The sequence below is a fragment of the Hesperophylax consimilis genome, chromosome 24, assembly GCF_061612785.1.
Source record: "Hesperophylax consimilis isolate HC1 chromosome 24, BYU_Hcon_1.0, whole genome shotgun sequence".
Taxonomy (NCBI): domain Eukaryota; kingdom Metazoa; phylum Arthropoda; class Insecta; order Trichoptera; family Limnephilidae; genus Hesperophylax; species Hesperophylax consimilis.
This window is the reverse complement of record NC_142859.1, coordinates 24,557,794-24,583,903: the sequence shown is the minus strand read 5'-3', so window position 1 is coordinate 24,583,903 and position 26,110 is coordinate 24,557,794.

The window sequence follows — 26,110 nt, the reverse complement described above, 5'->3', positions numbered from 1 at the left end:
ATTATCTCATAAATATCATTTATTGTACCGAAAATGATGTTTTCACAGTAAATGACCCGGAAAATAGCAAAGTCAATGTTTTTGTAATTTCACATAGCCTAATTATTAGCCACCATGAAAACACGTACATATTGTACAAGGCCCTGTTTATACAGCCATTACGGACATAAAAAACCAGGCTAATTGGCATCTAAATTAATATTTAATTTATTTATGTCAAAGCTTTCCAGTCTAATAATATTTTATGAAAACATAAACACGTCAATTTATAAATGCAACAATGACTTCGTTTTAGATTTATTTGCGGATAAAAAGGATTAATATTCAATTTTATTATGGTTAGCTATAATATGAATTATAAACCTCCAATCTATATTTTGAAAACATTGAAGAAGATAATATTTTATTTTTGGAATAACTTATTGAGTTAAAAGCCTCAAATTGAAGACAATATAACAATTTGAGGTTTCACTCAGTAAGTTATTCCAAATATAAAATATTCATCCTAGACTTCTCTCCTAGGCAGAAAAAGTCAATAGAGACTCTCTAGATTGCATGTAATTCGGGAGGAATCTTGCGATCATACATAAAGATATCAGCCAATAAAAATGTGCGTGGAGAGTATGAAGACAATGTTGGTTGTTTTTATTTGAAGTATGATAGAATTATATATGACCGAAAGAGATAGGGTCCCATTAGCTCAGTTTGTAGAGCGGTGCCCCGGCAAGGGACCTGGGTTAAAGTCGCACTCAAAAACTGGCACACCCTATATTAAATTAAATCAACTTGACAACTAAGTTGTCATAGACCATAGATTACAATTAATAAAAACACAATTATTTGTAACAACTTGGTACCAATTAACCATTTAATTATTTGTAATATAAATATTATTAAATTTGCATTTCTAAGATTATTAATTTAGATTTTTCTATGAATCATTTTATGCTTATTGAATAGTTTCTTTCGGAAGATTTTGCAAAAGGGGCATTAAAAATGCATTTTGTTAGGATTTAGTATAACTGCTTCCTTGAAAATGATATATTCAGATATATTAGGGATCCCTCCCAAAAAAATCTCATAAATTCTCACATAAATATTTGATGGCCTAACTGCTCGGAAATATTTCAAGAATTTTCCATACAAAATGGCTTAAAATGCGAGATAGGCCTCGGAACGCGTTGGCATCTTTTTGAAAAGGGAGTATATTTTGTTAAGACGAAATAATAATAACAAATATGAGGACGAATTTTTTTTTTCAACATGTCATGATAAAATAAAACACAAACTGTAGTATGAGAAATGTGTTTTTCTGGAACAAGTGTTCATGCACCTAAATTTGTTTTGATGAAATATCAAATGAAATTCGAAAATGTTAGGATTTTTATGAACACGTGATCCGACATCTTGAAAATATATTCGTATTTCACTAAAAGTTTTAATAATAATTGCACAACAGATCTTATTTACAAGTAAACAGTTTTTTTTTAATTATTACATTATTTTTAACATTTGCCGGATTTTCAATCTTCAACCTCTACAACAAGCTTTTACTGCATAAATCGTCATACATGTCTCGAAAACATACACCCATGTCGAAAAAGTTAAAAAAAAAAATAGCCACAACACCAGTTGATAAATAGTTATTAAGTAACAAAACAAAATCAACACATTTACTACAATACTTGTTGGTAAATAGTAAGTATGTATCAAAATAAAATCAATACATTTACCACAATACCAGTTGGTAAATAGTGAGTATGTTTCAAAATAAAATCAACTCATTTACAAAACAAAAACAGTTGTTCTTGGAAACTGCCACAAGGGTCCGGGTTCCGTTCACAATGCATAGAATTCGAGTATAAAATAGCACAAAAGTTCCGTGCAAATAACACACATAGATTTATAATTTGCCCGTGGCCATTTTCTGTTCTGTACTCTAAATGCTAATGGTGCGGCATATCCGAGACAGGAGTTCTCATGACCACAGAATGATGGGACTTCTAGGATGGAAAAAAAAATCATATAAATATTTTGTATCATTGAAGAAGAATATATATAAAAATATTACACGACGTAGTGTATCGCCTTAATCTTAAGATCATAAATCTCAGCAATATTACACCATGATCTGTTACAGAAGTAGTGAAGACAGCTAGCTAGCTGGTTCAAATTCAGATTTTTATAATGTGATCGATAAAGCCTGAATTCGTAGTAGAAACAATTAAGAATGAAAATTAAAAAAAAAATAAAAAAAAAATATGTTGTTTAAAATTAAGTACTTATAAATTTAATTTATTGTTTATATTTAAGTATCTACTTACAAATCTTATGATTTCAAAAAACATTTTGGTTTCGATTTAATAAATAAATGAAAATATATTGTTCATTGAACCGACTTAATATAAATTATTATTTTTTGTATTTCTTTGGCATTCACTATGTAACAATTTCTAGACATTTTTTGTTTTTAATGTTATTAAAAAAGTAATTTAATGTATTTTTTTAAATATTTTTTTTTATTCTAGATTAAAGAAAATTACATTTTTCACTTATTTAACTAGAAAATAAAAACAATAAATTATTATGATAGCGAATCGAAAATAATACAAAATCTTTGAACAAATGTCACATTTTTCCCTTCTTTAAGTTTCAAAATATCTGTGGTGCCAACCCCTCTGACAATGGAAGGCTTCAGAATATCATCTAATAAGAGCCCAGGAAATATTATTAATTCAAATATCTCTGAAAATGCACGCAAACTTTCAGGATTGCGGAAAAATGCGAACTTTTCTTGGATACTTTTACCAGTGACTCTTCGAAAAAGTTTAGAATCTTACTTCAACGAGGGAGAGAACTCGTTCATTTTTCCGAATGAATTATTTATTATTTTTTGCTAGCGTTAGCCTAAAAATTAACTTAACTCTTCAGGCATGAGCCATTTACTGTCAGGTTATTGTAATGTATTTCCGCATCACAATAAAATCAAAATAGATAGAATATTTCTGAACCTATCCGCAAACTGAAAACTGTTTTTGAAAGTATTAACATACGCTCTCGTAAAGTTATGATTAGAAATAAACATATACATTTTGAAATACTTAAATTTTAATAGCAAACATTAAACAAAAATAAGACTCATTTTACGTTTTTGTTACTGATTAACAAAAAATATATAAAAACACTTATCGAAGATGACATGTATTGCAAAAGTTACCATTACCTCACTTTTTGTCGTTTCATATAAAAATAGTTAATAAAAAATTCACATAAGTTTTTTTACAATTGCGGTCAATACTTTTGCTTTCATCAATGTGCACATTTTAATTATTCTGTGGTTACCTTCTAGATTTGAACATAAAGCGTTTTTTTTTTCATTCCAATACCAGTATAATATTTGTAACCAAAACAGTAAGGAAGTAACAACGATTTCTGTGACACTATATCAGTTGTTCTTAAAAGCGAACAAATTAGCTTGAGGGGTTAAGTTTTCTGCGTAATAAAAACCTAGTAAAGGCTATTTATTACACAAAAGTTAAACGATCCGTCAATTTCTTTTGACTTTTGACTAAGAGTACTGAAGTCTTGTTTTAACTCAACCGTTTTGCATTTCGTTTGTTTGTAATATTTTGAGGTAAAATAAATTATATTTTGATTATTTTATCAAATGTGAAATGATCGTGTTTCTTTGGACTATCTTATTCGCATTTTTTCAATATTATGGTATTTAGGTAGCTGTCAATAGAAAGATAAAATTTTTTATTGTGATTGTGACGTTTCATTGAAATTATTGTGAATTTTTCTTTATTAAAAAAAAGTTTTATATTTAAGTAAGTAGATATCGTACCTACTTACAAATCATACGATTTCAGAAGATATTTTTTTTGATATTAAATAAGAGAAATATAGAATTTTTGGACGCGAGGTATACTATTATTCATAGTTAAAATGAAAGTGTTACATTTGAATATGATTGATTTTAAGTCCACATTTCAGAAAACCTTCGTAACCTTCACTGGCTTAAGTGCGCTGAATTAATCCAGTACAAATTGTGCTGGATGGTGTTTAAATTCATCAATTAAATGGCCCCACTCTTTTTTTTTTTTTTTTTTTTATTCTAGATAAAAGAAAATTACATTTTTCACTTATTTAACTAGAAATAACATATATATTACACATAAATATATTACACACTGATATTATTCACTTTCATTGTTTTGTTGATTGAGCATAAAACTGAGCAATTTTTTTTTAAATGTACCTATACTTTTTTCATTTTTAATTTCGTCTGGGAGGCAATTGTATATGTTGCTTCCCTCGTAACCAATGGATTGCTTGCCATAATGAGTATGTATGGTGTTTAAATGTATTTTATCGTGTTGCCGTGTAAAGTGTGTGTGTACTTGGGACGTTTTAATTAGTTCTGTATTTGTATGTATGAGTTTATTATTTATTTTGTAAATAAGAAGACATGTATTATATTCATATAATTTTCTTAATTTTAATAGTTTTGTTTCCATATATAATTTTAAGGAAGTAAAATTTACTCTACATCTATGAACTACGCGTCCTGGAAAACACTGGCCTGTGGCAGTCAACTCTTAAATCAGCAATATCATCAGCTGTAGGCAAACTGATGGAACCTAAGCGCAAGCCAAATACTAAGTTCGGTGATCGCGCTTTCGGAGCATCTGGGCCGAAGGCTTGGAATAAACTTCCTCCAAACCAAGATCCATAATAAGTCCAACAGAATTCAGTTCCAACCTAAACACTTACCTTTTTAAGCTATCATACCCTTAAATTAAATGTACAATATAGTTTGTAATTTTTTCACAAAATTGCACTGGAAACCAGATGTTAAAAAAAAGACCAAAACCAAACTCACAAAAAACTAAACATGCCTAGCGAAACATAAACCCATTTTTTAAAACTTTAGTAGTATATTTTATGTTCTACAAAATACGTTGAGCCACTTCAGCTGAAATTTGCTTTGGAAACGAGATATTTTGGAAAAAAACTATGATTCGGGGCAAATTTTGCCGTTTGTAAGAAAATAACGTCGCAAGAACTACTGCGCCAAGGTCGAAAACTAAAACCAAGTTTGTAAATCACACAAAAACATTGGAACCATCAGAATAATGAGAAACTACAATCTATTATTTTTTTATTTTTCGGAAAACCTTTATTGAGTAAAACCTCAAATTGTAATATTTAAATATATTTTAAATATTGAAGACAATATTAGTGATTTTTAAACGAAAATCTGAAACAGAAAAATCAGAAAAGGAAACGGTGACAGATGTGACCGTTTCCTTTTCTGATTTTTCTGTTTCAGATTTTCGTTTAAAAATCACTAATATTGTCTTCAATATTTAAAATATATTTATTATTTTTTTAATAATGCCCTTTTAATTTAAATACTAGTACATTATTTTATTGTTATAATTAGTTTTAATAAAATTAAATACGTGACCCGTGACATCACCATTCACCAGTATCAAAAAGCCTTCGTTTTTTTTCAACCGGCGAATTTTGTATGGAAGTCGAAATGTTTTTATTGTTAAGATTTCATGCTTTTCACATCGAAGAACTCTAGGTTAAATGTCCACTCGTCACTAATGTTATCAAAATTATTGAATCAAAATGCATTCATGACTGCACCTGATAAATAATTTACCGGTATTTAAAAACCTGAATTAAAACATTTTTATCCGTTCAAATATGAATGTGGACCAGAATTTCCAATTACATATGTTCTAAAATACCCACAAAAAAAGAAGAAATATTAAAATTCCCCACAAATTCCTTGAACTCCCAAAATGAAACGAAATTCTATTCAAGTAATCATTAATATTTTTACTGTACAGTTATTTTCTCTTTTGTTCAGACCTTAAAATAGACTTTTTTTAAATTCGCTGCGATGATATGAAGTAATGTAATATTAATCACTTTTTACATTTAAAATAATGATTCCGTCCACATGATGCCCGCACGTTGTTCTGAGTCGCTCCCAACTAGCAAATAACTAATTAAGCAGTCAAAAGGGAAACATAAAAGTTACGAAATAAATTGACGATCTCCATGGTCTAGGGATAAGGCACTCGACTAGCAATCTGAAAGTCGCCAGTTCAAATCACGGCGTGTATTAAATTTTATTTAATAAAATTAATCTTGTTTGCTTCTTATTACAACAATATTCTTGTTATAACATTATCATCACGTATAAATGTAACTCTTTACTCATAATACACACGGTTATACATAGTTTTTGACAAAAAGTTTTCGACCGTGAAAAAAATCGTTGATTCTTACCAAAGTAGTTACGATATAGCTAAAGTAATTTTCTAATAGAAACTAAAGGCCGTTGATTTCTTTTTAAATTTTAGTAAGTCTTGTTATAGTTCCAAATTTCTTACGAACTCAATTGAGTCACTGAAATTGCTCAATTCTCCAAAAAGTTATCAAAATTTCTGAAAATTGTACCGTATAATTTTAAACTCGATAGAATCCGAAAGAATGGAACCGTCAAAATCATAGACCACGATTTATGGCTTTCAACGAATCTGAAATTCATACGTTTTTTGGCACGGGTTTGATAAACGGTCAGCAATTCACCTCAAGCCTTATTCAATTTAATTTCAAAGTGCAATCCATTCAAACATTTCATACTGTTATTTCGTCAAATTGTTATCGTCGCGATTAGAGAATACTTTTCGCAAGCAATACGTGTTTTTAAATTTTTATCTTTTCGTATTTGCTGAATATAACTTAGTTTTAAATCTTTTGAAGTTCGATGTTTTTTGGTCTCGTTGATAAGAGAAAAGTTAATTACATAGTAATTTCGACACATTTTAACAGGCAGCCGTAGGAGGAAATGATGAACAAAATAACTATTTTACTCCAGGAATACTCTAGTCAAGGTATGTAGATCGAAAGCAAGTAAAATTATTGCATTATTTACATTTAAATAGAAGATTTAAAATCCAATCACAAATTCCAAAATCCTGACAAACCTTTTTTCCAATAAATATAACTAACATAAGTGCGCCCTACGTGAAAAGCTGTGCCGAACTCTGTCCCATAAGTTCGTTAATATTCTGAAATTACTGGGTTGAAGACTACCGTGGTTGCCGCTGATAAATGGGTCGAGTTTAACAGAGGGCGATGGAATAAATTATATTTCTGCTGACCAATATTGGAGTTCAATAGTAGGCTTAGATGCCAGAGAAGGCACATTATGAAACCAGGAGACAGCCGAATATCCGATGACAACCTCGGTGAACTTTATGAAGGGGACCAAGTTACAGTCAAAGAAATGAGGTAAAATGGGAGATGGCCATTGAGATGTCAATGGAGATGGCATAATGGGACCATAGCCCGAGTGATCACAGGAGATATGTTAATCGTTTTTACTTTATTAAAATTAAAATCGCATATTTTTGGAATCAAAGTTCATGGCTATAGTACATATGGCATTTACGTCATCCCTGGACGCGAATACATTTCAACGCCCTTATCATTTACCATATATTATCCCTCCCCTAAAAATCTGCAAGTGGATGCTTTTTAGGAGGGGACATTATCAGCCTCTGAAAAATTCCGCTCCGCGCTAACTTATCTTCTCCGCCACCATCGTTATCACGGGATCCGGTGTGAAGTGGACAGCAGAAAGATAATCCTGAATTAAGGGTAGAATTGTTTTGTTGGAGTATATCCCATTAAATTGCGCAGAATCCTCGTTATCCTAGCCGTTGGAGGGATTGTGGAGGATTTTTTTGTGGAATAAATCTACAGCGATCAGCGCGGTTTAAAAAGAAAACTCAATTTAAACGACTGAATTAAAATTTAGGAAATTATTTGATATAAGATAAAATATTGTAATTTGTACAAGACGCAAACCGGTTTCAGCCCGGTTGTGCCTTAACTAGGACTTAAGACGACATTCGTGGGCGTTAAGATCCAGCTTTGTAACTGCAAGTTATCTACGTATCCATAATACGTACGGCTTTAGCAATGTTTAGTGAGCAGAACTTATTAGTCACATACTTCCCAATCTTTATCTTCCCCACACCCTTCTTTTTTTCACTCCCTCCAGATTCCGTAGCCTTAGAGGTTCCGTACGTTCGGGGGTAATTGGGTCTCTTATTCGTTAACAAGTCGTTATTAATTAACAATTGGGTCGTCCCAGGTCACAGTTTCACAGCGAGAATGCCTGCAGCATCAATTAATTACTGTATGCAATTTTTAGGATTAAATGATACTAAGTTATGACAAAATTTATTTCATATTTAACTAATTACTTGATAGAATTTATTACGATGAAACGTTTATTTATTTATTTATTTATTGTTTTTATTTTAGTAATTTGTACATTTAAGTTTACAAATGACTAATTAATTATTACATACAAATATACTATGTTTTTTTTTCTTGCTTGATGTGGCTCCTTGTAATATTTTACCTCATTTCGCCATTCTTTTATTTGTTTAAAACAATATAACTTTTCTTCTCTCTTGGCTATGACCGATATTTAATTTTTTTTTCTAAGGCTTTGCATATGTGTTCGCAGGGATGGTAAATTCCTCCCCTACAACACATAAGCCTCCATGAAAATTGGACCCTTTTCTTTGATACCTACAGAAAGCTACTTAAAGCTCTCTTGTACTATATATCTTTATAGACATATGTACTTGACTAATTAATACGTTATTTACGATCTTGAACGCAAATATTTTCGTATTTATATTGTAATTAAATTCCATCAAACGTTGTGTAATTTTTTGATTTATGATATAGGATTTTAATTACCTTCATTTTTGTGGTAACCCCCTTGGTTCTGATCGAGGCGTCGAGTTTCAAAATTTAATTGGTCTTTCCATTGCAAACCTAGACTTAAATGAATTCTCTGAATGAGCTAACTTTCCTATTGTAATTATTCTGATTCCCTGCACCCTAACAAAGTCGTAGTTAAACGCTGATAAAAGATATTATACATGTTTATTTGAACAGGTGATTAAATATAACTCAAATGGTTAATTGTTAGTAAATTTGATTTTGGTAAACTCTTGTGTCTGTTTGGCGCCACTCCTTTATGATTCTGCTGCTATAAGGTACATGTAAAGATTGATTTAGTAGGTTAATGTAATTAGTTAATTGCATATTTGACGAACTCGGAATAGCCCATTTGCTGGCATAATTTGGCTCCAAATCCTCCTGCAAGTAAACGAGATGATCGTGAGTCAACGAGAAATTCGCACAATCATTTGACACGGCTCTTTGATTGATACCTAAGTTATCGCGTCCCAAAAAGCCTTCCACGTCATCATGCACTGCCTTCAAGTTTCCCCTCGAGTCCCGATACCCCCAAATTCCGACCCCTCCTTGGACTACAATTTACTTAGGGCGAACCGGTTTCGTCCTATATACAATCATATACTCACGGTTGGTGTGGACTTACGGGTCGTGAATCCTCATTCCACGTTTAAGAGAAGATGCGAGAGTGGTCCAGAAGACCTAAAATGCAAGCTGTATGCAGGTCTGCATCCTCCAGTAAACAGTACATACGAATAAATATATGTATACATACAGTTTGGGAAAGGTTTATAACTCGCAATACGAGGCTATCTACCTCGCATTCCAAGCTCGGATCTCGCACGAAGAGTTCTGCGAAACTCTAGGCTTGGTAACCGAATATATACGTAAGAATAAGGTTATACTAATAAATACTAGTAGAATAAGATCTTATTTGATAGTTTGTTTTGGAGAGCTATCGAACTCCAGGCTTTTGTTTGTTTGGTTTTGACGTTTTTATTTAAGAGAATCGCCATCTCTATTTGGTTTGGTTAATGGTCTTGTTATAGGAGCGACCACTGCCTCCTATTGATGAACTGTATTTGTTTTAAATTTTACCTCCAGGGTTCAACATTAATTTTTGTTCATCCTATCCCGTGATTTTCCAATTGTTTCAAGTAGTTGGTTGCCCCATTAGAGAGTACTCGACTCTCAAATGTCTCAGGCAACTGATGGGGTTTTGTATGAGCACCCAATCAATAATATTCAAATGTTTCGTATAATTATTCGATATAATCCTACTAACCCGTGATTTTCCAATTGTCGATTGTGAATGATAAGTATTTGTAAGCACGTAGCTTCCAGCTGTTTCAGGTAACTAATAAAAATCTATGCGACTATCTAATCAATGATATTTAAATGTTTTATGTAATTTTTCGATATAAATCTGGCTAACCCGTGATTTTTCAATTGTCGTTTGTGATTGATAGGTATTTGAGAGCACGCATCTTCCAGCTGTTTCGGGTAATTAATAAAATCCTATGTGACTAACTAATTATGGCCAAGGTCGTTTCCAAACTATGCGGTTGACCCAATTCTCCAGTGATCCCTTGTTTTATCAACAAATTGAACAATGTAAACATCTCATCTGACCCACTAACCCAGATGTGAGATTGTTTATTTTAAAAATATCTCGCGCTCTCCTTGTGAATCAGTTATGTTACCGTTTATTGTGCATAGTTAATTTAAATATTTTTAATTCCTTTATTGAAGTTAAACTATTTATTTCTTTTCCGAATTTAGTAAATTTACTAGAGTTTAATTGAAGAATAGATATATATATATATAAGTACACATATCTCGATTGTCAAAAACGTTAAATAAGATTACATATATTAATAAATAAATATAAAATATATGATTCTACATAGTCTTGAATAATAAATACATATTTTCTTTTTCAATAATATAGATATGTCCTCGGGTAGGTATTAAAAATCGCTACCATTTCGATACTTCGATTAATAAATAAAATACATATATATAATTACATTACTTATATATATATTCTTTATATACAATATATTATTTTATATTTATATATATATACACAAATACACAATATACATATTTTAATGTGTAATTCTTTGTTTTGTTGTTTTAATTTAATATTCAATTGATATACTTCCACTTCACAGCCCTTCTGTGTCTCCTGGGACCTGAAAATTATTTATAAAAGGAAAACTTACCCCCGTCAAGGTATTTCCGGTCGGGTAGTACACAACAACTTTGATGAAGAAATCCTACCTAATTAATTGTATTTTTCAACTAATTTCAAAATAAATCTTTTCGACTATTTATTCCTATATAATATTTTATTCTCGCTTGAATCATATAAATTAGCTGATATTTAATTTTTCTTCCGAACAAAATCCTAATCCAGAAAACCCGTTGATTTAGTAACACTTTTCTAGTTTAGGCTTTTGAATGATAACTGTTTCAAATACCCTTTTTTCGAAATGGTAGATTGATGTTTAGAATTCCGGTTAAAACGACAAACTTTTAACACTGTCGCTATACGCACGATGGATTTTAATTGATCAATTTATTGATTCTAAATTTCTTTTTATTTATTTTTATAAGAAAATTTTTTCCGAATTGCGCAGACTTTTAATTATCTCGATTCTTAATAAATTAATTTCTTTTCCGAACTGTTACTTTTAGAACAAAGGTTTGAGCATTTGTTGTTATTTCTTTTCGAACTGTCTAGATTGTGTTTATTTTAAACTAAGACGTAAATATTTATTACTATTTTATTATTTTTTAACCAAATTGATGTTAAATTATAATCTATTTTTAAATTTCAATTCACGAGCACATCCACTCTAGATGAACGACAAAACTCTCAATCGAATTTTAATTTCACTTGAATGGAATAATTATTTTTAAATTTTGATTTAATTTTTAATTCAGTAGTCACTTTTTTGCACTTCACTAAACACTTTTTAAGCACTGAGTTTAAATTATATTTATTTTCACTGTTTAACCAAATTAAACTGACCCAACAAAACTTCACTGATGGGATTTTCAAAGGAATTTAAACTGAATTTAAAATTTCTAACTTTTCACAAAACTTCCTAAGTCCAGGGACTTGTTCAAAATTTAATACTTAGACTTGTTCAAAATTTAACACTTAGATTATTTCACTAGAATTTTACCAATAGACGTAGTACTGCGACGTAAACTCCGTTTTCAAAACTCTCGACTGACTGCCTGAAAACTGGTCTGCACCGCCATTTTATACCCTTCTCAGATTCCAAAAGACGTATCTGAATTTCCTCTGATGATCGATTCTATCTTTTACCAACTCGCAAATCCGAACATCCCTGCCATTAATATCCATTGTGCTTCCATAAGATCTTCTGCTTTCCGGCTCTGGGCGGTGGTTAATTTTTATCTCACAACTCTAAATCGATATGGTCCGAATCGGGTAAGTCCGCGTTAGTCGCCCAAGCTTTCTTTGTCCTCCGTTCATACAAAATGTAGTTAAAATCTCATGATTTTGCGTTCCTTTTTTTTCCAATTCGCGATAGGTCCATCCTCAATAACATATATATAGATCTCAATTTTATGCATCTCGCGCAAAAATTGTTTAAATCCATGCTGAGATCTTTACTACGCATTTTTGAATTTCGATTTGTCTAAATTCTACTTAATTTTATTGTCACCTATACGAGCTTTTCCATTTTCACCCGTACCTTCCCTCTTTATGTCGCAGATTTGAGTTTTCCTTATTTTTTTGGATTTTCTTTTATTCGCGACGTTTTCCTGCACAATTTTCTTCTTTATTCTTTTGTTATTTCTCATAACTCTATAACTAATTATTTTCCAAGTCGTATTTATTTATTTCACGGATAAATTTGAATTGTATCACTTTTCTCCACTTGGATTATTCTTTATCTCCGTTCTTTACCCTTTCTTTTATCTTTTCTCCACTTTTCCCGATGTGTGTGGTCTCCAGGAAAATTTCATACTTCATCTATTATTAATTAATATATAATTTTCCACACTTCTATGGGAGATATACCTAATTAGACTCTGGGATATCTGTCATTTTTATTGCCTGACCCAATCTCCGCCCCAACTTCTATCTTTGTCATACAAGATTTCACATAAATTATATGTCTGGACACCTGTTTACGCCTTGAATTTATGTACTATGGTCGTATATTTAATTTAATTTCAAACCCATTAATTTTAATCTCTTTTGCCTTATCTAAATACCTCATCTGCTCCACGTTAAAGTTAATCGTTTATTACCTTAACGTAAATAAAAATCATGTTCGGATTTCGATTGTTTATCTCCCAAAATACACATGAGACTGTCAACCTTTTATCTCATGTCACTTCTTTAGCCGTCTTGTGTAGCTCTAATATCTATCTAACCTAATAATCATGTAAAATGCCTACGTTTCCTGAATCTAATCTATCGCTATATGTTTAGTTTTACTGTCTTCTTCTGATACTCAATTTTCATGTCCCTAGGACCTTTGTAGCAGCTCAAAAATCTCTGTATTATCCTTCCATTCGGTCGCCGCACTTTTCTAAAATGTCTATTTTTTTTTGCGAGATTTTCATTCAAAATTGATTTACCAATATGTCCGTTTCATCTTAAATTGATAACGATTAATTTCCATTGTTTCCAAAACTCTCACCTCTCTTTAGTACGATTTTTATCGAACATGACACCCTCCTTCCATCATAAATAATTGTACTACAGTTGAAAATTCTGCCAGTAATTTTCCTAAGTTTCTCCGCCCTCTCTTACACTATCACGTTTATAATTTTTTCATTGCATTTTTGTGTGTGCGCTTTACAACTTGTAAAACTTCCAAAGCCCTCGATTTTAATGGTTCGATACCCCATAAATGTCTCAGTTATTGTAAACATTCCCAGGGCTAGTTCCCTTGAAACGTCGATGTTTACTCTATAGTGAATTTACCTCTAATTTTTGTGGGAATCAAAATGTCGTTAATTATCTATTTTATTGCCCGATCCAAAGTTCATTCCTTTGTCTGTAGCTGATGTACGCCTCTCCGTTCACTGATTGGTTATTCAAAATTTTTATCGTTCTCGACCAGATCCAATTGGTCGACAACCTTCAATATTTATTTTTAAGCCTAGAAAAGGGGTTCCTTTCTCGTCTTAGACGATTTTACGACCTCTCTGCTTTCATCCCGGAACCTCGATTTGAGTCCAACTATTACAAGCGCCTACCGCAAGCAAACTGAATCAATTCTTTCTCCGCCAGATGTCGTTAGCATGTCCGTTTTCATAAATAATTTGTATATTTTTTTGCAGCTATGGTTTATCTGTTTTTTCACTGTGATTTAAAGCCTTTCATCACATCCTACACAAAATTTTGAACTTTTCAATTGGGGCAGACTTAAGGTTTTCCGGCAGCGCGTTATAGTATTTCATCCCTTTATATAATATACTATTCTGGGTATTCGCTTTGTCCTTCTTTGGTAGCCTAATTTGATTGTACGTCCTAGTTTTATGTTTGTGTATGTCCTTGTTGTATACAATTTATTCGAAAAATATTTATGTTTCTGAATATTAATAAAAATCATCTAGTAGTTAATTACTTACTTAACACAATTTTATTTAATTTATCTTGTCTTTAATTACTTAGTTAACATAAGTTTATAAGTAGAATGTTTTGTGAATTATGACACAATTTATCTCGTATTTAATTACTTACTTAAGACAATTTTATTTAATTTATCTTGTTTTAATTACTTAGTTAACATAATTTTATAAGTAGAATGTTTTGTGAATTATGACAAAATTTATTTCGTATTTAATTACTTACTTAACACAATTTTATTTAATTTATCTTGTCTTTAATAACTTAGTTAACATAAGTTTATCTTAAAGAAAACACAAATAATAGTTTTTAATGCGATGCCTGGTAAACGGTATAATTATTATATCCTAGAAGAATAAGTATCTGCAACACACATATTTATTTTATAAATTGAATTTGTCTTATATTAGCTTTAAGATTTCTTTCGAACTTTGTGATATAAGAAATTATCTTTTATCGAAAGTCAAATATATTTTCGTATTTTCGCTTCCGACACAGATTTTTTTACATTTCTCATAAAAATATTTCGGGGAAAATTTGTTTAATTAGTTTTTAAAGCATTCATTACTTTTAAACTCTTGATCAATTCATACTAAATTGAGTAATTCAAAGGTTTTTGCTCTAAATAACTTCGTGATTGTTATATATGCAAAAAGGACATCTACAGTAATACGAATAATTAATTTTCAATACGTACTCATACAGTATATTGGCTTCTTAAGCAACTTTCAGTATCGCCCTGGTAAAAAAGATATTAATTGGAATCGAAACGATGCTTAAAATGTAATTATTCAAATTTAGTGAGCAGACCTAACTAGCCAGATACTTATAAACCTTCCCCCACCTCCTTTTTTAATGTCCTCTTTTAATGTCCTTTTTTAACCTCACAAGAGTCCCAACCGCTTTCAACCGTCTGGAACCAATGAGACAAAATGTGTGGCATCCTTATTTGGGAGATGTTTTGAGAGTGAAGTTGTAAGGAGGGGAAGGAGATGAAGAAGAGGAAGGTGGGCAAGTACTTGACTTACAATCTAGTCACCAAATACGGCTAAATCCATTTCAAGCAAAGCTACAATTCTACACTCTGGAATGTGCCGCAAAAATAATATATATGATTTTGAATTAATAAATTGTGATATAAAAAAAAACAATGATTTAAAAATTTACTTGCGCGGGATTTGAACCCACAACTCCGTACCGCTAGTCGAAAGCTTTACAACGGCCTCCGTGGTTGAGGATTAAGGCTGTCAACATTTCCAAATCTTTCAGGATGACCTGGTCCCACTGCTTTCAGATATTTGGGAGCAGTTGAGACTCTTATACAAAATTTAAAAAAAAAAGATACATCAAACAAAAAAAAATTCCCATAGCATATCAGGTTGATTCAAAAAGAAATTCTACTATAGTAATTTCATCCATTTAATTTAAAATTGTATTACTTCAATTCTTTCAATGTCCCCTTTAACTGTTTCCTTGAGATTAGCAAGCACAGAGTATTTTATTATTTAAATTGAAGCAAGTCACCGTGACATTTTATTTAGCAATTGCAACCAAAAGCTTACCATAGCAGATAAGAATGGCGCGCCCTAGAAGTCCAGGATTTACACCCCGGAGCAGCAAATATAAATGCGACGGGGTTTTATAAATGCAGGGGATGGATTTAAGGATTACTTAGAAAAGGGATGTAGCTGCTCTGTCGGGTGAAAATTTACAATCCTCTACACTCTGCCCCTGCAGCAAGCAAGCTGTTGTTGTCTTTGAGAGTTATTGTGTCCGACAGGAGTTAAAATAAAATGATGAAACAAAATGTTTCTTTTTGATTTGCACAGTTTTAAAAATTTATTTTTTGAAAAAAATATGATTATTAATAATTGTTCATCTGAAGTTGATAACATTGCGAGCGATTGTAATGTAAGCTGATTTGAAAAAAAAAATTATGTCAAACTGCAAAAGAGTTCCAAATGCTCCCAACCGTCTGGAGCCAGTGAGACTATATCATCCCCAATTGGAGTTTGTTGAGAGGCTGCAAGTAGTGGGAGAGGAAGGAGATGGGGAAGTGGAAGGTAGGGAAGTACTTGGTTATTCAGATCTGGTAAAAAAAATGGCCAAAGCCATTTCAAGTAACGTTTCAATTCTGAATAGTGGTCTTACACCAAAGCGATACTGAGAGTATCTTCCAATCTGGAACAGTATATTTTATTTTATACGATTAAATTTTATGTGTCAAATTAATATTATAAAATTGGCTTGCGCACGCCGGGATTTGAACCCAAGACCTCTGGAGATCCTCACAACCACGGAGGTCGTCATTGATCTCGCAGATCGTCATTGTTGAGCTGGGAGAATATTTACTAAACCTTTTTTTATTTTAATGTGAGTACTATAAAAAAGACCCAACTGCCCCAAGCATCGTCCAACTTTTAAAACTGGCCACAAAACACAGCTGAATTAATTTCAAGGAATAATTAATGACTTTTAGATTCTGAACAATGGTCTTTCTCATGTTATAAATTGCATTACTAAAATTAATTAATTTTATTTATTTATTTAGCCTCATTATACTACATGTAAAAAATATTGCCCACGTTAGGTTAAATTGGCTTAAGTTAGGTTAGGTAAGAATTCTTCAATTTCAGTGCCGGCAACCCGGGCGTTTATTTATTATTAGTTATGTACATACATGATTTTTCTCCTTACCCTCCTCACTAGACAAAGTCTGTTCTGAGGCTGGTAATCTGTTCTGAGGCTGGTAATAGGATAATGAGGCTTATAATAATAATATTATAATATTTGATTTAAATACTTTGAGCGAAACAGTAAAAAAAGACGGCTGAAAACGGCGATAAAAAACCTCTCATAACGACATGACAAATTCCAGCAAATTAAATATTTGACTCGGAATAATAGAAGTAATATCCATAACAATTTAAATATATAGCGCAATTAAGTGATATTTCAGACCAATGCGCAGTGTAATATCTAAATTATACAATACATTTACTACAGACACAGATAATATCCACCGCGTGGTGTTCTTCCTTATTACGACCATGGTAATAATTGGATAAAATTGAGGAGTTTCTGTATTTGGAAGGTATGTTTACGATAGATGAGAAAGAGATACGGATTTAAGGAAGGTTTAAGACGAGACAATACCCTAAAATAAAGCTAGAATCAACGACGTAAGTGAAGCAGCTGTGCACAAAAATAACCGACGCGAGGCCCTGGTGTATTTTGGACAGACAGTAAAAATACACTCAGTTTTCAGGTACCTACACTAGAAATCACAACCTCAAAACACTACTACAAATAATGCATAACCCCGAGCAACCCCGGGTACACATAAGCTAGTTATTTTATGTATATTGAATGAGTGTCAATTTGCTACAAACATTCTTAGTAATTCAATATAAGCATAAGTTTAAATAAATGCAGGTATACCGATAAATAATTATGAAAATAAAAATCGTATGATTTTATCAAAGGAAGCAAACACTTTGTGATGTGACATTATTATATTAAATGAAAAATACACTTTGTAAAACACCGTTGATATAATAAGCCCTGATGAAGCTTGAACTAAGCGAAACCTGGTTGGCTGTTAATATTAATTCAAAATAAAAGTGGTGTTTTACAAAGTGTATTTTTCATTTAATAAAAATCGTATGACTCGTTACACAAATTATTTATTATTTTTTATCAATTCAAAGGAAGCAATTCTGGATTATCAAATACATCATTTAGATTTTTATATCGAAATACCATTTCTTTTAAAAGAGTGTTGTAGTTCAACATACGTTCTGGAATACCCATGTTATAACTTATAAAACGTCATTTATTTTGTATTCTTTCAATAGCTCGTACATGATTATTGTAATGTGGGTTTCCAGACGGGAGAATTGTACTCAAGTTGACTTTTAACAAAGGCAAAATATAAGAGTTTAATTCACTTAATATTTTTAAATTTCTTGTTAACCTAGTCATAAATCCCAACATTTGTAAATCCTTGTTAGAGATTTTCGTTGTGTGGTCAACAAAAGAATGATTTGATTGAAAAGTGATGCCTGAGTCTTTGATTTGTGTTAATGTCTCAAGAATATTGTTAGCAATGTTGTAATTTAAGCTCAATGGACATTTTATTCGAAAAAATCTGATTATTTGAAATTTTGAGAAATTAAGAATTTGTTGATGTTATCGTGAAGAATATTACAACGATAAATATTCTAAGCAATTCCAAAAATGTAAGGTATCTGTATTATAATTAATAAATATTACATAAACACTCTATATTCCCTTTACACCTCATATATTCGCCCGCACCTGGAACACTGTACACCGATCTGGACTCCTTTATACCAAGCCCATATCGAAAGAATAGTAAGAATTTAAAAAAAATTAAATACATACATTATAAACTAAACTTACACTTCTCAAATTATACCGAATCCATTAAATTTCATAATTTTAACTCCATCTAAACACGACGTCTAATTTTTGATCAAATCTTATTGTTTAAAATTTTAAATAATGGTCTGGACTCACCAGAACTTACCAATTTAATAAATCTTCATATTCCGTCTAGATAAATCCGACAATCTGATTTATTTTATCTACCCTCGTGTAGAACAAACATTCGAAAAAAATCCCCAATTCCTCGTATATGTACACAATATAATACAAAATTTTACAGCATTGACATTTTTGGTAATAACCCAAAGAAATATCGTTATGAAGTAATGCGAACGATCGATTATCAATATGAGAGTATGGAATGTATCGGGAGCATCTCCTATCCTCTTCCTATTTTCTTCCTCCTCTCTCCTTCCTTTAACACCAAATTAATTTTAAGATATTAACACTTCAATTCCAATGAACTTTGACATAAGAAACTTCTGTGGCTTGACTTCAGTTAACTTGTATATTTATATCCATCACTGTATATTATATAAAAGCTGTTTGTTTCTTACAAAATAAATAAATAAATTATATTATAATATTTCAATATGCATTACATTAATTGTAGGCGCGCTGATTGCCTGGTAATTTCTTGCAACCGACGAATTATAAAATAGTGAAACCGGTCATCAATACTTGGAAGAAACCAATTTAGTTTTCAACTCCAAGATTTCATTGTTTACACAGTTTTGGAAAAAATGAAAAGTAATTTATAAAGACTTATACTAAATAATTGATATTGGACAACTCACCCCGTACTTTTGAATCTGTTAAAAACATTTAATTCCACGGCAAGTATTCATAAAAAATAGGAATTTCATTACGTTCGCTAAGGCTTTGCAACTCTCGTAGAACGGCTGAAGTGAGTTTTTAGCGCGAAAGCCTCTGCCGGGGGATGAATGGATATTTATCCGCCACCAAACAATGGAGAAGTCAACCTGAATAGGGGTTGATAATGTTGATAGAAGGGTTTGATACTTTGCTGATAAAGGGCGCGGATTTTACCGAAAGGTATTACTCTGAAGCTCGGCGGACGTATTCCAAAGATTATCCGAAAACTGCGACAGATATTCTATAGATGGCGCGTTATTCTAAAGATAAAACAAATTGCATTCACGAACGAATTTTCAAGATTTTTTTAAACACAAATCTTTCATTTCTGGTTCAACAATGTTTACCACTGTGCAAAGCTATGGGTCTATGAATGACATCCACAACTCGGGAAAGGAATTAAGGGAAAAAAGGGAAGTTCGGAAAGAACTTGTCTCAAATAATATTATGGTCACTGAATACATTCGTTAATACCATAAAATGAAGAAAAAAACTAAAAGTGACTCCTATACAAATGTGAATGAAAACAATTGTGCTATTAGTATGTTTTGGTTCTAGAACATTGAGCACGCCGTCTGTCTATCTTACACTTGCCTGTAATTGTATAACGCCACCCCTTTTGGCCCAAAATCTCTTACTACCACCACAGTAATCGGAAAATTTTGTGTTTGTGTTGTGATGGAGTACTTAGCCAGCCGAGGAATTGAAAACACCACGCTTAGGTGGGACCCAAACGCGATGTCAATTCAGCCACCAATCAACTTTTAGTGGCGCTGACGCAACCATTCTTACCCCAATTTGCATTTTTCTAAAATTGGATGACTAAACAATTAAAACAGTTAATATGTGAAATAAATCTGGGTACCTTCGATTTAGTAATTGGCTTAAGTTATATCGAGGTTCACTCATTTTATCCAGTCCTTGGGAAAGAGGATAAATTTACGGGTTGATTTTTTTTTAATATTTAAGATGGAATGGAAAAATCTGACTCGCCTTTTTGAAATATGTAGGTACCTAATAATTTTACGTATAATTAAATTTGGAGTTAACTTGTTAATTTAATGAAGCGTGTTATGGTTTTAATTATTAAAACCAATATCTATCATTTTCAATGAAATGAAATAAAACAAAAGAAACCACAGAAAATATAAAGATGAAGTTACGACCGAGATTTGAACTCGGAACCTCTATTCTATCTACTAATCGAACTACTGAAACCCTTTTAAATACTGTCATTATTATCAAATTCAAAATAGAGTTCCGTATGTGTATGCGAAAACCCAAATAAAATATAATAAATAGCTTTCACTTTTTCTAGTTGCAAAATTACTTTGTGGTGTAATTTTAAATTGAAAGAAAATAACCAATATAGTTTATAATTTTAACGATACCTATATTTTATCCGTATGAAGAAATTGTTGGTTTTGAAACTTGTAGATATTTTTTATTAAAAGTGATGGTCTCAAATTTGAGGATATTTTTAATTAAAAGTGGCGGCTTAGAGCTGATTATTTTTATTTAAAAGTGGTGGTTTAAATAAAGTTAATTTTTTTTATTAAAAGCTATGGTTCAAACAGAGTTGATTATTATTTATTAAAAGTTTCGGTTTAAACAAAGTTGATTATTATTTACTAAAAGTTGTGGTTTAAACAAAGTTGATTATTTTCTTTAAATGTAAATAGCTTTAGTTCGGACTTTAAGTCGCAAGTTCTAAACCCATAGCCAAGGAACTTTCCGCTTTGATTCGTATTTTGTACCTACATTTTTATTTTTGTTTGTAAATTTTATTATAATTTAAAAATAAGCAATTCATTGAAGTGGTTCTGTAAGCAAGTTCTGCTAGTTTTCGCTGCGCGTTTAAATGATAGCTATTTCGCCGTTAAACGAAAAAAAATCTAGTTTTTTTTACTATTTATCTATATATGTAAGAAATGATTTTTTCTTGCAACTAATGCACTATGGATTCCGAAACTTGGTTCTTATTAGTGCCAAATGGGGTTTACGTAATGAACCAAGAGAGATGTGTGAATACAATGAGATACTTTGAAATGAATGGTTGAAGGATGCCCGAGAAAGACATTGCGCGATTAAATAGAACAACTACTTATTATACGATAATAGTATTTCTACTTTTAAAATGCACCCAGTCGACAGGTACACTAGAATTCAAAACCTAAACACTTTACCCCATATCATTGTTCGTTTGTATAAAAATAATTGTGTTGAATAACATACTATTATCGGTTTGCAGTTCTTCTTAAGAACATAACGAAAACCTTTTTTCCCATTAACGATCGCCTTGAACCTTTTAACACAAACCCATCCAAAATATCCAGCGCACCCATTCAATTAAGATAGCTTTCTAATCAATTAATTAGCTGGTATATTTGGTCACCCGGTACAAAATACACAACACACAACATACATCCAAAGCTCCAAAGCTGCAATGGCGGAACGAAGCCTTAAAGCTATTCAATTGGAAAGGATTTGAACCATCCACGAAATCAAAGGATGCGCTCAACCCGATCGGTAAACCGCTAAATATCAATAAAATAGCTTGCTCACAATGTGCTTGTAGTGTACTTAATAGTTTCCTCACACCTTGTTTAACAATAATTTGTCTCAAAATTGAAGCACACTGTGATCTTAGATATCGTTTGAGTACTCAACACATTCTGTAGTTGGGTATAGACATTGTTCGCTCAATTAAACAATTCTTCCACCAATTTCAGTCAGTATGTAACTTGACTGTGACAAATTTTTGCCGTTAATTGGTTAACGACACTACGAAAATTGTTTGATTCTCGATGAACCTATAAAAAAACAAATAATTTAATTCAATTAATTCCCACAATCTTGTTTTTGAGAACAGCTCGTATGGTATCATAAAAATCATTGTACCTCACAATGGCTGAAATAACAATCCTCGTGTAGCCTTATACCATTTTTTGCTGACAGCTCAATTATAGGTACAACAAAACCTTTTTCCTTTGAATTTGTAGAAGTATTTTGCACGAAGAAACTATTTAACATCTATAGTTATTTTTACAATCTCTGACCCTAAGTTAGTTAATAAATCCATGTTCAAACAATAAAACACAAAACAAGTCCGCTTTCCGCTCAGAAATTCGATAGATTATATGACATAAAGTTAATACGTTTCTTTGACTTTCGATTAAGCAGCTGACAAAATATTTTCTTTTTGTATTTTTATCGCATCCATAAAAAAATATGTTCAGTCCCTCCGGTATTAAAAAGTTGTTCGATGTCACAGATTTGAATTTTCGAAAAATACAAAAAAAAATCAAGAATATTGTAGAATTTTTGGCTGTATTGATTTTTTTAAATGTGTTGCAAGTAGCCTATACTTCGTCATAAGTCCTGCATCATGACACAAGCTACATTTCCCGCTTACTGTTGGTGGTTGTAGGAGATTTTAAATTTATTGTCATAAAAATAATAATAATTTAAATAATATATATTATAATGTATTATAAAGCTATATTACTAAATAAAGACAGAAGGGCATAAAAATACAAAGCTAATTTCACAGGAGGCTTTGAGGAAAATAATTTCCCTCAGAGCCTATGTCATCTTTTGGGATGCTTTGTGTGTGTTGTTTAAGGAAAGGAAGGAGCGGAAGTTCTGGGAAGGAAAAGGGTTTGAGAGTTGTGTGGTGTAGGAATCGAGGGATAAGTGTGTTCAGGAATGACGGACATATGAATGTATCCCTCCCACTGCAGCGTAAGGCATTGAGTCGAGAGAATAGTTGGAGAGGTCAAAGGGTCTCCCAAAACTTCCGATCTGGCACGCCACGCAGCTGGTGGGCGTCGGTTTCCTGAACACACCTTACCCGATGCTCCCGGGCACCCCTGCTAAATTACCAAGTAATGAACCATTTTCGGTGACCTATGGCAGAGGTGTAGGTTATCCAATAAATGGTTCCCATACCTGTATATTTTTACTTTTACATGCCTAATATATGTCGTAAAATAATGGGTAGAAATAGTGGAAAAGAGGTAAATTTCTTACTTAATTAATGTTCTAAAAGTAATAACAGAAACTCAACTATATTTAGAACTAATCATTTTTGCTTAAATGTAGGACGGAGACGTTTTGATTATGTCGAAAATTTATTTTTGGCTGTTTGGTGAAAACACGCTAGTGGGAAGTTATATAAATAGTTTTTGCTGTGATTGTTACAGAAGAAAATATGGTTTAATCATTGATGTATTATATTTAGAGAGACATTAAGCGAAAAAATATGTTTCGTCTTTTACCTTCAACTGACTCTACTAACTCTCCCAACGTTCTAATTAAAACTAGTAGAACTTATATGTGGACCTCACTGAGTACTTTGCCCGTGCTGAGTCCCCCATTTTACAATTTAATTAAATTAAATAAAAACGAAGATATTGAATTATAAATTAAAATACATCAAAAAAAGACTGTAACGAAAAAAGTTTAATAAAAAAATCGGCAAATCTCATGAGGTATTGTTGTGAATAATTAATTTGTATTGTAATGGTATTGTGTATTACACATAAATGTTTTATATTTATTTATTTGGGTATTGCCTTTATTGTTCTTTATTAGATCTTTTAATTTTACATCTTTTTTTATTTTTTTATATATATTTTTTTTATTAGTATTTTTTCTGTTATACACATAGGTATAATTTTACCATAAAGGAAACACTTTATTTTATGTAAACAGTTAAAGAGTAAAGAATAATACATTTAGCAGATTAACCAAAAAAATCCCACATAGGCATCGCCAGTTCGTGGGAATACTTGTGTTTATTAACAGTTAAAATTTTACTCACATACATACATTATTTTTGTAGAAGATTAGAAAATAATCTTGAAAAAAAAAAAAAAAAACAGTGTTTACTGAATCACAATTCAAAAGACATGATTGAAAAATATAAAATAAATAAAAATAAAAATGTTAAGTTACATCAGGTCAGATGTTACAGCAGGTCGGATGTTACGGCAAGTAAATGTTTGTATCAATGGTATTTATCCAACACTCAATATGATTCATCAAACAGTTAAAAAGTAAAGTCAAACTCATTTAACAAAATCACCAAAAAACCAACAAAAAAACCAAAGAAAACCAACCATTTGTTAAAGATAAAAATTTTACTCACATTCATACATTAAGAAGATTAGAAAAATATAAAAAATGTTAAGATACATCAGTTCAGATGTCACAGCAGGTCAGATGTTACAGCAAGTAAATGTCTGTATCAATGGTATTTATCCAAGACTTTATTACATTTTTATATTTTTTGTAGAAGGATTTATTTTTACATTCAATTTTTGCAGTCTTATAGAGAGCATTATACATTTTTGGTGTTATAAAATACGCATGTCTTTGAAATGTTTGTTTGTTTCAATAATTTTTTATATCAATGAAGGATTATTGTATGCTTTTTATTGCAAGGTATTCATGGTGTCTTTGTCCAGAGCTTGTGTTCACCGTCGAAATTTCATGTTTTTTTATACGCTCGTCTAACTGGTCCGTTAACGTTAGTTTGTGTTTGTTTAAATTTGTTTTCCTGGTCAAGATGTAGAAATCTAATAGGGACACGGCTATTTATAGCACTAACTAACATTTGAGGACAGTCCATAGAGAAAACTAAGCGGTTGTTTCAGATAAGAAATTAATGTTTTTTAGCAAATATCACTTAAGTTTTTCTCTATTTATATAAATCGAATCAAAAACCTCCTTTGTACTTTCTCTAAGCAATTATTTAGCAAATAAAACAGGTATTGTGGGTGTGCAGTGTTGGTAGTATTGCTTCAGTTTGTAAGAGACTGCTTTAAGTGTAGAAAATAGTTCCTTCAAATCCCAACAAACAGCGCTCCTGTTCCGTGGAAGTTTAATTACTTTTTGTATCCTCCGATTAAACGGAAATTATATTTCCCCGAAGCGCTGCGCTTCGTTCATTTGCGCTTTTACAAGGTTCAGACAATGTTAACTATGCAGCGTTAAGACATTATTCTATCTAAGTAAACGTTTATAAGAAAAAATGTTATTAACGCTTTGAGTAATTTTTTGTCTGATCCAATGAACAGAGAAACATTACATTTAAGGAAAGTTCATTGATTATTTTAAAACCCTTATGATTGAGTATAAAAGTAGACTGAACGCTGTAGAAATTAGATCCCTGAGGCTATGTGTGGTAAAACCATATATGATCCTGTGAAAAATGCGGAGATACGTGTGAAAAAGAGTGCAAGGCCGATGTTAGAATAACGAGTAAGATAAGCAAAGGGACGCTCAGATGGTTTGGACATGTAGAGCGAATGAGCGAGAAAGGAGTGAAAGGAGAATATATGATGCACATGTGAATGGTAGAAGAAGTAGGGGACGCTC